Consider the following 16,249-nt stretch of genomic DNA (forward strand, 5'->3'; position numbering starts at 1 on the left):
TGGTGGTGGGAGCTGGGGAGGGTAGGAGCCGGGGCGGGGACAGACCTCATTGGGGTATAATATCATAGAGTCCACCCTCCAAAGCAGCCATTTCCCCAAGGGAAAAGATCTCTGTAGTCTGGAGATCAGTTGCAATTCTACCAGATCTTCAGGCTCCACCAAGAAGTTGGCAACCCTATGCTAAGGCCAGACTTTGGGGTGGAAATCCAGGTCCCATTCTCATGGGCTCAGCAGAGAATACTAAAAGAAGGCTATGGCTAGCAAGTCATATAGAGCATTTACTTCTGGGTAAATATACTTAGATTCAGGAGTCCTTTTGTAGAAAAAGAGTTGGAGGAACTCATTAACATAACTCATTAGCATATGCCACACCCCTTGCCATCACCGGAAGTGTGTCATTGGCATAACTGATTTGCATATGCCACACCCCATGACATCACCTATCCTGGCTGTTTTGGACCCAATCCTGGCCATTCAGGACCGAAATTGGGCCCAAAATGGCAAAAGGGGGCTGAAAATGGCTGAAAAGGGGCCCAAAATGGTTAGGATCGGGCCGCTGCTGAGTGGGAGAATAATCCACCACCCATTAGAAGCCTGATCCGGGCCATTTCAGCCCCAATCCAGGCTGAAACGGGCCCAAAATGGCTGATAGTCAGGAGGGTAGGGCCACCTGACATGTGACCTCTTTGGGGAACTGCCAGAACTGTGTTCCTGTGCATTCCCCCTTGAAATGAGCCCTGCTTAGATTCACATTATACAATGTGCATTTGTGGAGATGATGGGATGGGATAAGACAAGTGTGTTGGATGTTCATTCTAATCTTCACATCATTATCATCTAAAGGAGAGCCCTTATAAGACCATTAAGTCCAGATTCTAAAATTACCCAATGTTATCACTAATTAGAATAGGGAATTAACTGACCACAGACTATTCAAAAGGATTTTTAGATGCAGAGGTAACAATTTTCTGCCTAAAAACATATAGAAACAAAATAGGAATCAAGTACTTCAGAACTCATACTAAGGATGCTTCAAGATGAAACTTTTGTAAGTGATAGTTATGTTGAATTAGTGTTTATTGACATCTGCAATTAGGGATGCCTGCCCCCTCACTGGGGTTCAGGCATCCCCCGTCCACAGCTGCCATCGCCCACCGCTGCTCATTTGGCTGGCAGGGGGAAAAGGTGTGGGGAGGCAGTCTAGAGCATGTGGCAAAATTGTGCCAACACTCCACAGCTCTCAATGCCACATCTGCTTTAAACCAAAAGCGATCGAGTCTCAGCATTTCGGCCAAAACAGCACACCAATACTAGGTGAAAGTGACAAGTACTGACAAATACTGAAGATGAACTAAAACAATGAATTTTGAAAGAACAGTTTCAACAAACAGTAAACTTGATATAGCACATAGCTAGGGTTGCCAGGTCTCCTTACTCTCCTGGCAGGAGGGGCGGGGGAACCAACACTTACCTTTTTGCTGCTCCCAATGAGCTTCATGCACATGTGCCCTCACACCTGTGCAATGATGTCACTTTTTGGGAGTGAAGTCATTGTGGAGTCATGGAGGCATGTGTGCACTTTGCAGTGGGCCCATTTGGGCCCCAACTGGGGCAGTGTGATGACATCACTCCTAGGAAGTGATGTTGTCATGCCACCCTGGTAGTGGGCCCAGGAGGCCCGTTCCCACACCTTTCCCCCTCGCTAGCCAGGTAAGTGGTGGGGTGGGGTGGGGTGGAGGATGAAAGCAGGTGATCACCCCCCCCCCTGGGAGAATGGAATCCCTGCAGCTGATCTAGGAGCATTCCCCCCCTACATAGATATAACTGGCAACTTCATTAGCAACTTCAAGACAACAGGCAGCACAAAGGGCTTGAATTAGAGAAAGGAGCTGCTGTGGTTATAGCTTTTCCTTTGTTCTTTATACTTAACCTCCATTTTCCTTCTTAATTTTATCCCCTTAAATTTATCTTCATTTACTGAACTTGGCAGTGGTTTTTGCTAAGTAACTGCCAAATAAATGTCATTTAATATTGGTTAACCTTGCTTTGCTTCTGCCTTCTAAGTAAGCTATTTGTGTGTGTGTGTGTGTGTGTGTGTGTGTGTGTGTGTGAGAGAGAGAGAGAGAGAGAGAGAGAGAGAGAGAGAGAGAGAGAGAGAGAATTCAGCAGCCTGCATGTTCCATATGCAATACTTCTCTTCTTTGCACCTATTTATTGTTTGATGCTAATCTTTTACCTTTATGATCTGAAGGAACAGTCCAAAGATCATCTCTCTTTCAGTGGAACAATTTTCAGCACTGCAAACAAAGGAAACATACGCTGGACTGGCCTTTCTTGCACAAAGTACAGAGAAACCAAATGTTTGTCCAGTGTGAAGAACAGGATCCTGTGTGTAGATATACTCTTTGTTTTACCAGCAGGAAACTCCATTCTTTGTTATGGCTTACAGTCTCAGATTAGAATATACTTTTTTGTTGTTGTTGACAGTGGGTTGACGCCTATAATCTGTGAGCTGAAGGCAGCTGTGGACACACATCTTTCCTGCCTTTCCCTCCCCCCTTTTGAACATCCAGAAGTAGATGTGGTGAGTGACCATGGGAGCCTCGTGGATAAAATGTCATGGGATATGAGAGAATCAAGTAAGGAGGGAGAATCTGGCAAAATTGCCCCCGGCTTCCTCATAGCTCCATCAGCAGAAGAGGGAGATGCAAGCCATTTTACCCAATTGCCCTTTGTCGATGCATTTTTTTGTCACCGGAATACAATTTTGTCCACAGGGCTCCATCAGCGCCAGATTTTGGGGTGAGTGTGAGAAGGGCCCAGGGGCAGGGTGGGGGTAGGGGTGGGGAGAGAAGCTATAAAAATCCACCATGCTCATGGATCATGGAATCCTATTACCATATTCTTCCCAGGTTTTTAAAAAAGAAGTAGTACGTTCCATTGGTTAATGATTAATTCAAAATCATGAAATAAAAACAGAATCATTGACACTGGTGTGTGCTTTCTGTTTTCTTTTTAAACTTTCTAAAAAGTCAGAATACGGGATGTGTGGATGTCTTATCGTAGCACAGGTTTCCCTTGCTTTATATTCTTCTGCCTCGTGAGTTAATTTTACTGCAGTTTTCAGTTTGTATTTTTTTCCCTCTTGAAATTACCAATGCACAGCAGCACATACACACACTGATTAAATCTCATGATAAAAAGGAAACTTATAGTAATTGTACAGTAGCATCAATTGCACCTTTTCCTGTGGCAGTTTTCTCAATAAGCCCTCTGCAGCATGCTGGTAAAGGGAGAAAGGATGCAAACTGAAACAGTCTGAGCAAAGGCTGGAAATCAAAATGAAAAGAATGGTGTTTCAGTAATTCACACTGGTGCCAAAACGATCAGGTAATTTGGAACCACAAACATTTGTGGAGAAATTAAGACAGTTCAAATTTTATAAATATCCCTAATAAGAATGAACAAAATCTGACAGAGAAAATTGCAATTCAGATTAGTTTTTTGAGGTATAATGTTTTCTTATCTTTTTAACTGGTAAAATTTGAATCCAGCATTTATCTCTCTTCTGCAAATGCATGTGTGATATCTGTGGGCAAACTGATAAGCGCAGGCAACATTGTCCAAGTATGCTGGGAAAGACTTTCCTGGATGTTGGTAATCAAGCATGTGTAGTTCTATCCAAGCATGTTAAAAGCCATGGATCCCTATCTCCCAGGGTATCAGGATCCAAGCACCTTTCCCACCATACAAGTTTGTAACATGTCAAACATATAGACAGGGGATCCTATCCCATACCCATTTCATTAAAAAAATTTTTTTAAAAAAATCTCTGAAATAAATCAATCATGCCATGATAACAGGCCTATTGATCTTGGTAAACTATATCAATTTCTCCCTCCCTCTCATGTTCAGGCCCTGCTGCGTATTACTGTGATCATGCTCTGTTCCTTCAAGATCCTCCCAGGCCTTGAGAAATCACCATCCTCTACCTGAGCAGATTTAGAAAAAGGGGGTACAGGGACAGTTGTTGGTGGGCTGATACCTATTGGATCTGAATATTCAGTTTTATCCAAAATGGATCCAGGGAATGGATGTCAAAATGCTGTGTTTGCATTCCCAATTTTTGGACTTCACACCATCACTAATTAAAACTAGATCCCCACGGCTAAATAAAGAAGTGATAACAGAAACTGGGACCAATACACAGGACCATGTCAAGTTTGTTCCACATAAAGAGTTGAGACTTTGAGGCAGTGTTCAGATTAGATTACAGAACAAATACTTGCATTTAGAAACAAAACATTTGATTTTGCAGGGTATGCACTATTTACTTCAGTTTATAGTACCTTGTATATTTAAAGTGCTGCATAAAAATATAACCTGTATTATAAAATGGAATGGCAGCACAGGCTGCTGCAGTATCTTGAAGAAGAAGGAAGAGGATATAGCAATTATGATGCTCTGAGCCATTGTCACCTTGTGGAGGAAGCTATGTCAGAGTCAGCCATAAATAGGCTCTTTACATCATTATTGTATCTGCATTCTCTCATGAATGACCTCACACTTCCTCTTTCTGTTTGTAGAATATTAAATCATGTGTTAAAAGAGAAAATTATCTTTTAGGTAGATATTAACAAAATGGCAACAATTGCTCATGTTTTCCTTGTCACAAATTGTATTTTGAGGCTTGCCCAAAGAGTCATTATGCTTTTACCCAAAGCGCACTCTACTAATCCATACATCAAAGCCCACAAGTGGAGAAGAGAATCCCATCTAGGTGAAACAATAGTAGGATGCTGATACAGTCTTTAGGAAGTTTAGAAGTCGGGCGCGGGGGGGGGGGGGGGAGATTGATGCAATTTTGCTATGATGCCATTTTTTCTTAAGGAAGTATAAGAAGAACTGGAGTTGTTGTTTTTTTTTAAAGACTGTTATAACCAAGTCATCCCACTGGCTTTAAGAGAAATATTTCCTTGGAAAGAAAAAAGTGGGAGAAGTCTCCTCTAAAATGAAATCATTGTTTCCATTCTAAATGCTTGCAAATTTGGTTCAAGTGCCTACCTTTTTCTTTTTAGCTTTTCATTCAGAAAATGGATGGTGCTTTCCCTTCGGTATAAAGTAATAGAAAGTGGTTTAAAAAGAAACACACTGAATTAGTGGGAGCCAATTGGGTGAGAGGGTGTGGGTCAGCAGCAGCACAGCACATGCTTTGAACACTGAGCATGCCAGATTCAATCCCAGGTCTTTCCAGTTAAAAGATTTGAAGTGGCAGATTTGGGAAATACTTTTTTTCCTTAAGAGTATAACTGTGCTTAGGATAGCGCTGTGAGACAGTACCAGTCAGATCTAAATATATTCTTAGGGCCATATAGAAGATCAATGCTTTTCTAGCCTTCTGGAGAGTGGCTGTGCTTTCCTTCTCTACGCTATCAGTGTAGCTTCTCTGCATCCTGGTGTCCAAAACTCCTCTTCCCATCAAATCTGCTACCATCCTTGTATATTATGTGCAGGACGTAAACTTGCTCTGTTATGCTAGAGTGCTTACCCGACCTGTATTCCAATTCTTTGCAAGAGGAAATGAAAATTATATTTATCTTTCCATTAGAACAGCTTGGATTAAGAATTAGCCAATTAGTAAAAGCAATCTGTATTATTACCCATTAATAGAAAACCAGAAAAGGAAACATCAGGAAGATAATGTCACATATTTGTGGGTTCGCCAAGCCAATAACAGAAGTGCCTGTCATCTCATTGCAAAAAAGTAAAAACAAAGATGTAGCAATGCTAATAAGATTGGAAGTAATTGCTCAAAACCTGGTGCAAAGAAATCAAAGAGACCCACTGAACCATGTTCTCTATTTGTGCACTTTGGCCACAAGCCCCAGGAGGTTCCAGTGCAGACTGTTAAATTCTGGGATACTAGTTGTCCTGGTGCCCACTTGAAAATGCTTGGAAACAACCATTTTATTTGTTGTTGTTATATCCTTGGCTGCAGGGCTCATTTTGAGGGGGAACGCGCTGGAACACAGTTCCGGCAGTTCCCCAAAGAGGTCACATGACAGGTGGCCCTGCCCACCTGACTCTCAACCATTTTGGACCCATTTTGGCTTGGATTGGGGCCGAAATGGCCTGAATCGGGCCTCTGACGGGTGGTGGAGAACTCTCCTGCCCAGCAGCAGCCCAATCCTGTCCATTTTGGGCCCCTTTTCAGCCATTTTCAGCCCCTTTTTGCCATTTTGGGCCCAATTTTGGTCCTGAATGGCCAGGATTGGGTCCAAAACAACCAGGATAGTTGATGTCAGGGGGTGTGGCATACGCAAATCAGTTATGCTAATAACACACTTTCAGTGATGTCAAGGGGCGTGACATAGGCTAATGAGTTATGCTAATGAGCTCCTCCAGCTCTTTTTCTACAAAATGACCCCTGCTTGGCTGGGTGGTTGGGTGAGATGGTTTAAAAAGTCACCCTATATGAGTGAGCCATACTGAAAACCATTCCTAAGAGAAACTTGCAACAATATTACTTTGCATGCATGACCTCTGGATCTTGGTCTCCGTCTCCAGTCTATAGATAAGCACATGCAACAGGAGATTGTCCTGTGGATCAGCAGCCCTTCCAATGACTAGATCTACAATTTCTGATCTGTCTTCTAGTTCCAGGTATGTGCAGCCTCATGGGCTGGATAAAATGTTTCAGTCTGAAAATACAAGGGGACAGCAAAAAAACCAAAAAACTTTGCACTAGCACTTTGGACAATAAAATTCTATATTGTTAGTGTGGTCTTCTGGGACCTGCGGTCCCCTTGTATTTTCAGATGGTTGATATCAGTCCTTTTGATTGTTTTGTTGTAAAATGTTTCAGTGACATGAATCTCATGAACCACAATGGCAGCACCTGCTTTTGTATGTAGTCCTGGAGTCACAAGGCTTTCTGTAGTCTCCCCCAGTGGTGAATGGGGATGTACATAATATGAATTGCTGTCTGTCTGTCTGTCTGTTTGGCTGGCTGGCTAACTGGGATTGGAAGGACTATCATCATTCCAAATAATAAATAATAAACAGATGGATAGTATTGGTCCCAAATGAGGCAGCTAAGTTAATAAAGGGCTGTAGCCACAGGAATAATATTACTCCTGATTTTTATATAATTTGCATTGTTATTTCAGATCCATTTCAGCGTCCTAGATTTGACCCTTAAAATCCTAAACAGTCCAGGTCCAACTTCCTCAATGGAAATCTGAACCAAATCAGCTACATCTCGGGCTCTAGGCTTTGCGGTCTCACACTGTCTTTTGGACTATCTTATGCAATTGTACCTTGTTGACTCTCACATAAACTTCAGGAGATTAAAGAAGATCTTCCTTTTTAAGAAGAGGTATAGTTTGATGAATTGAATAACAAGCTGAAAATCTGAATTTAAGGTATATTATTAGCAGAGAATTTGTAAGGGGAAATGTTGCATAATTTTATATAGTTAGACAGTGGAGGAGCAAAGATGTATACAAGCTTTTAATGTGAGAATGCAAGGTGCAAGTTATGCAGGAAATTCATTTTTCCAGCCAGGAAAAATTACTCCTAGCCCTGGTACTGATGCCCAAGGCAGCGTGTGGCTTCTTATAGCATTATCTGCATCAGCTTTGCTCTAACATGGTACTTAATCATCTTCAAATCAGGCCTTTTGGCCATGAATGGGCAAGTGGATGCATGCCACACCTGGAGCTCTTATTCATCTTACTAAGAATTTGTTTTAAATTTGTAACATGACAGCTTTTATTTAAAGAATGCAAGCTTGTTCTTAAAAGAGGGAAATTTCTTGTTAAAAATGAGTCACCGATGGCTAGTGACCCTCTTCAGAGCTTCAGTTTTCTTCTTCTTAATCTGCCTAGCTCTGCTTACCAAAGATCCCCATATCAGACTTACTGTCCCCTTTACCATACTCTAATCATCTTGGAAAAAAAACCCTTTTGTTGACTGAAATTACTGTGAACCTGGCAGGGTACTGAAAGGGACACCGGGGAACCCAAGAAAGGGGAAAACAGGACTAGGGAAAATAGTTCAAATCATGAGGGAATGATAAAAATATAATTATAAAATATTAAGGGGTCTTTAAAAATTATTCTTTTAGCCATTACAGTTTTGAGTATGACATGATGCTTAAGAAGGTAAAGGGTAATTTCAAGTGATCTTGAGAAATATGTGCCCTTTCAATGACAGACAGATTATTTATTTACAGTTAATAACCAGTACAGACTTATAAAACCCTTTCAATGATCTTTCCTTCTTTTTAGCCATGTGCCCAGTCATAATGTCTAGAACAAGTTTGATTTACTCAATGTCTGTTTACTCATGGAAGCTGTTTGTTAAAAGCTGATAGAAGTTTCTCAATTTAAGAATAATTTATTAAGCTTATAAGATGCTGACATTAACAACTTACTAGCAAGAGAAAACAAATGTCACTTGGTCCAGGCAAGAGAGTTACATTGCTGTTGATTATGGGGATATCACTGATTTTTCATTCAGTCCCTCAGGAAAACATGGCAGGCACACCAAGGAAGGAAGGCTTGGGGGACGGCTCTTTATCATGGAACTAGGATCCACAATTGTAAATGCAGTGTTAAAAATGGTGCAAAATGTCACTACATCCTTTGAGACTATATGCAATTAAATCCAAGTTCACAGCTAAACACACAAATAATTAAGAGAGCCACAGAACATAATATATTGGGAGGACATCACTGCCTTTAGGCAACAACCACAGTACGTAATCTCCTCAGTAAATCAATTTTTAACAAATCAGGCACTAATTAATATGATCCATGCAAAATAATGTTGCTTTGTCTTTTATTGTCTTTGCAATTTTGTTCCCATAATACATCCTATTCTTTGTTCATTCTTTGCCATGAGACCTGGCTGAAATTTTTAATCCATCGGTCACAGTATCAGCTTTTGTTTTGCTGAGGTTGCCTGCCTCTTGATGTGATCAGATTAGCAAAAGAAATTAGGTTTCATACTGAAGTATTATAAAATGCTAAATGCATAGGAATAGTGACAGACAGTGCTAAATTTCTCTAGGTAAACAACTAAGTAGTGGCTTACAGGTGTGCTAAAGATTTAATAATAATAATGAATTTATATACCGCCCTTCAGGACAACTTAACTCCCACTAAGAGTGGTTTACAAAGTGTGTTATTATTATCCTCACAACAATCACCCTGTGAGGTGGGTGGGGCTGAAAGAGTTCTGAGAGAGCTGTGACTGACATAAAGTCACCCAGCTGGCTTCAAGCGGAAGAGTGAGGAATCAAACCCAGTTCTCCAGATTAGAGTCCTGTCACTCTTAACCACTACACCAAACTGATTCTCTTTAATAACCCCTGCTGGACATCATATCACTTTCTAAGGTCATGATGAACCTCCCCAAACCAGCTCAGTAGCCCTTCTAAAAGAGCATAGAAGCAAAGATGTTGCCTTTCTCTAAAGGTGCAAACTTGGGATCACATTAGTCAAGGCTGAACATTTCCTTTATCCTCCTTTCACATCCTTTGATCTCCCAGTAGGTACAAGCAGTAGGTACAAGCAAAAGATTTGCCTACCTCTACATTTAGGCCAATACAGCATGCTGACAGCTAGAGCGCCCAATTTATGTAGAATGAGAGCCCTCTACAAGTCAATGAACAGCAGGTGACTGGGAGGGAACACTGTGCACAGAACTACCCGTCAGTGGTGACATTGTGTGGCATGGGTTGAAGTGTTCTGGTTGGAGACTGTGCCTATTAGATGCATACCGACTGAGAGTGGAAATACACACACACCTAGGGATGCTCAAGTGCAGGATATTATGTGTGGTCCTCAATTCACATGCAGGCTGTTCTTGCTTGGTGCACATGCATGCCACTTTCACAGGAGCTACCTTTGTGTGATTGCATCTGCAAGTGTGTCCGGAGGGCAGAGCACCAGTTCTGCTCTGTTTTTGCTGGTTCCTTTGAATTTGCAATTTGCATTTCTTTAAGGTATGAAAAACTGTCAAGAATCTTCATTTCAATGAATGGATGTGGGAGGTGGAGGGAAACTGGGATACTTTTAGCAGTTGAGGAGGAACTGCTAGTGAATGCATGAATGTATTCATGCAGAGCAAATTGAAGTGTGACTGTGTGAGCGAGTGCATGGTAAGTTGGAGGGGGGGACACGTGAAATGAGGTTCACTTGAGCTCCCTAGGTACTTAACAACATGTATTTCCACCCTGAATCACACTCTTGCTCACCCACTCCTATTCCTTGCTGCTCCTTGGAAAGGGAAACTAAAGTAGAGGGCAGCAACAGAAACTGCAGTCTCACCAGAAGGTCTATGGTTGCTAGATACCAGTAGGGGTGAGGGAAGATGGCAGGCAGTGGTGGGGAGACTTGTTCACATATTCACCGGAGATGTAATGACATTACAACAAGCCCCCAGGAACTGCTCTGGTTTGAGGGCAAAAATTCTATGGCTTCAGCTGTAGTATGCCTCTGGTGAGCACATGGCCTAGTCAGTCAGAAAGTTGGGGGAGACCTCGTTAGGTTTAGAAACATTTTAAACACACTTCCCTTAGAGAAAATTTTTAAACTGAGAGGGAAAACAGTTGTATTTCCATCTAGGAATCAATGTAGGCTCTGTCCACTTTCTTACTGAGCCAGTTTGGTACAGTGGTTAAGAGCGACAGGACTCTAATCTGGAGAACTGGGTTTGATTCCCCACTCCTCCACTTGAAGCCAGCTAGGTGACCTTGAGTCAATCACAGTTCTCTGGAGCTCTCTCAGCCCTACCCACCTTACAGGATGATTGTTGAGAGGATAATTATAACATACTTTGTAAACTGCTCTGGTGGGTGTTAAGTTGCCCTGAAGGGTGGTATGTAAATCTATCATCATCATTGTCATTGTCATCATCATCGTCATCATCATTGTTATTGTTATTATTGGCATGTGTATCTGGATAAATTTTATTATTGCCACAAGGGTAAAGAAATTAGAACTCTACACAGCCAGCTTCTGCTAGCAACAGGAGGACCTGATTTCTCCTGAGCTGAACTTGGTACTTTGATCTAGGTTCAGCTCAGGTTCTGTTTGCCAGGTGTAAATAGGAGGCTAATTTTACAATCAGGTGTTTACAAGAATTTTGAACCTGTTTGACAGATTACTTTTCAAATAATCAAATAGTACAATGCTCCTGGCAGCATTTCACACACATGCATTCTCACGCAGTCCAGGGTAAGTTCTAGTTTACCCCCTACCCGCTCAGACTTGTCCCCACTTGACAGCCAATCACAGTGTTGTAGTTTTCAGGATGTGTCACACACATGTACTTTCACACCGCCGTATAGAACTATCCCCCCCCCACTCCCCACCCCATCATTTAATTACCTGACTCAACCATCCCTGATCCTGGGGGAGAATCAACTTTATCTACTTTGCAGATGCAAAAGCAGCTTGCAGGACAGAAGGAAATGGAATGTCACCACCACAGCTACTGCACAGCAGCTATTCCAGTGAGCAGATAAGAGATCTCAGGGCTGACTTACAAGTGATTAAAGCTGTTGAATATGGTATGTTCACCATTGAACTGGTTCACTGAGAGGTCTGGAATTTTCTGTCCAAAAAGAAGTGAACCTGAATCCATAGAAAACTTGCTACTCATTCTGTTTCAGGAGGGTAGCCATGTTGGTCTGTAGAAGAAGAACAAGATTTGGATCCAGTAGACAAAGGGAGTTCTGTCTCTTGAAATCTCGTTCCCTGGAAATCTAGTTGGTCTTTGAGGAGCTACTGGACCTGATTCTTACTCTTTCATTTATTCTGTGTACATCTGCCTTCACCCTGAGAGCATTTCCGAATCAATTTCTGAGTAAGCATGGGAGAGAACTGTTCAAAATAAAGGTTAAAAAAAATCTTACTAGGCTAGTACAATCACTCAGATAACCTAAAGTAGCTTTTTTTAAACTATTAGGCATAAGGATCCCATTCCCATGGTGGGGGCAGAGGATCCCCCACTTTCAGCCTCCCCACCTCTTACCTGGCCAGTGGGGGGAATAAACACAGGAAATAGGCCTAGGAAGCAAAAATCTCCAGGGCAAGTGAGCAGTGAGTGCACTTCTGGCACCCTCGAGTGACATTATTGCACCAGTGGTAAGTATGCTTCCATGCTTCACAGGGGCCAGTTTTTGCCCCCCAACAGGCTGAATTGGCCCCATGCATAGTGTGAGAGCACACCTGCTGCTGGCATGATGACATCACTTCCGGAAGTGATGTTATCACATCTGCAGCAGAAGCACGCATGCACTTTGTGCACATATGAGGAAGATCTTCCTGGTAAATACCAGGTCCCCCCTCCTCTGGGAGGATATAGGGACCTGGTAACCCTAATCAGGCATCATGTTTAAAAATAAGCAGAATTTACAGAAAAGTTTAATGAACTTGTATCAAACATGATTTCGTAAGGTGTAGCCTATATGGGTTTTCTATGGGATGGAACTATCATACTTGCTGGTATGAGATGGAGTGTTGCCTGAGAATAAGGCTTAGTGATGGAGAGATTGGCCAGATGAGTTACTGGCATGAGAAATATTTCAATAAAGCATATTGAGAAGGTGTGGTTCTTGTTCCACTGAAGAAAGCAGTTGGTGAAAATATGTGAAAATAATTTCCTTGTTACCCACAACCCCTCCAGCTTCCCAATGTTTTCTTTTTTACACATGTATTTGATTTGTACTAGCATGGTATACCATCTGTTCATACTTTTATACGGAACAGATAGATTTACTTAAAGAAATAGTATTTAAGTTCTAAACATCTTGCTAAGTTCTCTACTATTCTGTATTTATACAAGTCCCTTTCCTAATCCTATAACAATTTATCATCTATTTTGCAAGGTGCAAGCACCCCCTGTGCAAGCACCAAGTCATTACTGACCCATGGGGGGACGTCGCATCACGACGTTTTCTTGGCAGACTTTTGTTATGGGGTGGTTTGCCATTGCCTTCCCCAGTCATCTACACTTTACCCCCAGGAAACTGGGTACTCGTTTTACCAACCGCAGAAGGATGGAAGGCTGAGGGCCAAGCTACAAGTGACGAATGACACTTGAACAGCAAGTGGATTGAGTGGAGAGCAAGTGAACAGGGAGAAATACACTTGCCGTTCAAGTGTCATTTGTCACTTGTAGCTTCGCCCTCAGTCAGCCTTGAACTGGCTACCTGAACCCGGCTTCCACTGGGATCAAACTCAGGTTGTGAGCAGAGCTTGGGCTGCAGTACTGCAGCTTACCACTCTGCACCACGGGGCTCATCTATTATCTATTATCTATTATCATCTATTTTAGCAATTAGCAAAATGAAGTGTATCTGAGGCAAGACCAATTGCTCTGGTGTCTCCATGAGAAAATCTCTCCACAAGGGTATATTTTCATTACTTTCTAAGTCTATAATTTCCTTTCCTTGTTTGGTGGTCCTTTGAAAGCTGGAACAGCAATAAGAAGAAGGTAGAGAGGTAGGTTAGAGGCTTTGGGTATTGTAGCAACACAGTAATGTTTCACCAAACTGTAGCTTTCTTTGCAACCAGACCAACAGTCTACCATTCTTAAATACACAGTATCTCCCATTCAACTGCCACAGAGAAATGGGTTAAGTAATGCAGCACTACTATGGGCTGTCATCCAGAAATGATGGTGCTGAAGGAGGCATGTGGAACATATGAATTGCATGTCACATTTTGGATAAGCTGTACTAAGCTTGGCCTCATTTTATGCAGGATGGTGCTGTTCTAGAGCAAGTAGTCCAAAGTGCTTGAACATGATAAACATGGGCAGTGTCATCTTGCATGTTCACATGTGATGTAGCCCCCTACCTGAACCCTCAAATGAGAAACCATCAAATGAAATACAGGTACATTTCTAGTTTGCAGTGTTTCTAACTTTTTTGTCCTAAGTATATTTATAGTAGAGATACCCTGAGTAAGGTTTGTGTTCATTCTCAGTACCTCCCTTCTCTCTTTGCTTGCATTTCTCGCATTTCCCCTTTTGGCAAACATATATGTTTTAACTTCAAAACTGCTGCCAAACCAATAATATGTGTTAATACACCATGAGATGAGAATATCATGGCCTATTTATGTTAAGAAATACACTTGCATGTCCTTGAAGTATATTCACAACTATTCTAAACTGTTCCTAATATACTTGTTTGCTCAGGAAAGTAGAAAGCATTGTGTTGGATCCAGCAATCCATCAGCAGAAGGCATCATTAGATCTTACCTGTTTTTCCTTCCTCTCAGAGCCAAGCTACAAGTGACATCTGACACAGGTTGGACACTTGTCAGCTTCCCTCAAGTTTTGATGGGAAATGTAGGCATCCTGGTCTTGCAGCTGTAATGGAGAGCCAAGCTGTAAAACCAGGACGCCTACATTTCCCATCAAAACTTGAGGTAAGCTGACAAGTGTCCAACCTGTGTTAGGCATCACTTGTAGCTTGGCTCTCAGTTCTGACTCTAGGAAAAATGATTCCAGGGATCACAGGGCCCACATGAAGTAAAACCCATGTAAGTTGGGAGGCTGCAATGAAGAGAGGGAAGGGAGTAAAAACACAGTTCCTGGCCATCCAGTATCTAAGTGACCTTTTCTCAGATAAAATATATTTCAAACCTAAGCAGAGTTATACCTTTCTAAGCTCATTAAAGAGAATGTGATTAGATGTGTAACTCTACTTCAAATGGCACTAACAGAGTCTGTGGGCTGGGAAGACTGAAGGCCAATCAGAGGCTCAATAAGGCCAGTTTCAACACAGCAGCAGCTTCATGGGATAAATGGGCAGGTAACTCCTCTGCTTGCCTGCTGGCTGGCTGGAGATCACCTGCCACTGGCAGGCATTACGGGAACATGTGTGGCACGTGCGCTCCTGCAGACATGATGATGTCATTTCCAGAAGTGATATCATTGCGCCAGCCACAGGAGTGCTCCCACGCTTCGTTTGAGCATTGGCCCCACATGGAGCGTGGGAGCACTCATGTGGCTGGTGTGACGGTGTCACTTCCAGAAATGACATAGCTGCATCCTCTGGGAGTGCGCACACATGAAGAGAAGATTCCCAGTAAGAACTGGGTCCCCCCTCCCACTGAGAGGGTATAGGGATCTCAATAAAGCAAACATTAAGTCAAAGATACAACTTATAACCACGTGAAATCAGCACCTAATAGCCACATACATTACTTATTATCAGAAACATCCTAACAGCCATTCTACATTATTAATTGTATGCTTGCATGGTGATACTTATGGCTGAAACAACCAGCACTCTATGGAAAGTATAATGGACTAACCACATCATGATTAGACTTAGGTACAATACTCAACCACACAAGGATATCCTCTAGGGCACCCCAGCAATCAGCAGGGGACTTGCCAAGTTGTGAGGGGTGGGGCTTGGTGCTAGCAATACACTGATATCACTCCTGTTTGCCCAGAACTGACATCAGTGCATTGCTGGGGGATGCCCTGGTATTTGGGGAATACTCTATGGTTTAACCATTGAGGTTTGTTCAAATACCAGAGTGCCTAGTCTTCCCCTGATGACATGCTGCTCTCTCTCTCTCCCTCTCCCTCCCCCCCCCTCTCTCTCTCACACACACTGTTTCCCACAATCCCCCCTCCCATTGGCCAGCTAAGCAGCATCAGGAAGTGCCTGCTGGCAGTGGAGGATCACCAGTTCCAGTCTGGGGAATGGTATGTCTCTGGTAGCCTTGTATACATTGTGCAAAGATATACTTTCCACTTTGATTTCTATTGATCGTATACATTGTATGTCATCTAAAATGTATTTCCAGTTTTGTAAATATAAAGAATACCGCTGTTTTCTTCTGCTGTCTGCCTCCCTGGGGACCTATGATTTCCAATCAGTGTGAGACTGGAAATTATTGATGGTTCTTATATTTTCAGTTATTGCTTCTTTCTCCCACTATGCTTTGGTGCAACTCGAGACTTTTTACACCAAGCACAAAGGTCAACTAGTCATGCTGTTGGAAAAGCAATGAATAGTTCTCTTAAAGGTTTATAAAAGTTTATATAACAGAAGCAGAGGTCCTTCAAAAACGCTGGGCCTGTGTCCCCCGACCTTCTAATTCCAAACTAAACAACTCCCAGTAGCTCCTGAATGACCTGCAGGGGAAAAAGATAACTGTACTCATACAGTTCCTGCACGTGTCCCTTCACAGAGCAAGCAACAGGTCTG

This window comes from Eublepharis macularius, chromosome 9 (genome assembly GCF_028583425.1).
Source record: "Eublepharis macularius isolate TG4126 chromosome 9, MPM_Emac_v1.0, whole genome shotgun sequence".
Classification (NCBI taxonomy): Eukaryota; Metazoa; Chordata; class Lepidosauria; order Squamata; family Eublepharidae; genus Eublepharis; species Eublepharis macularius.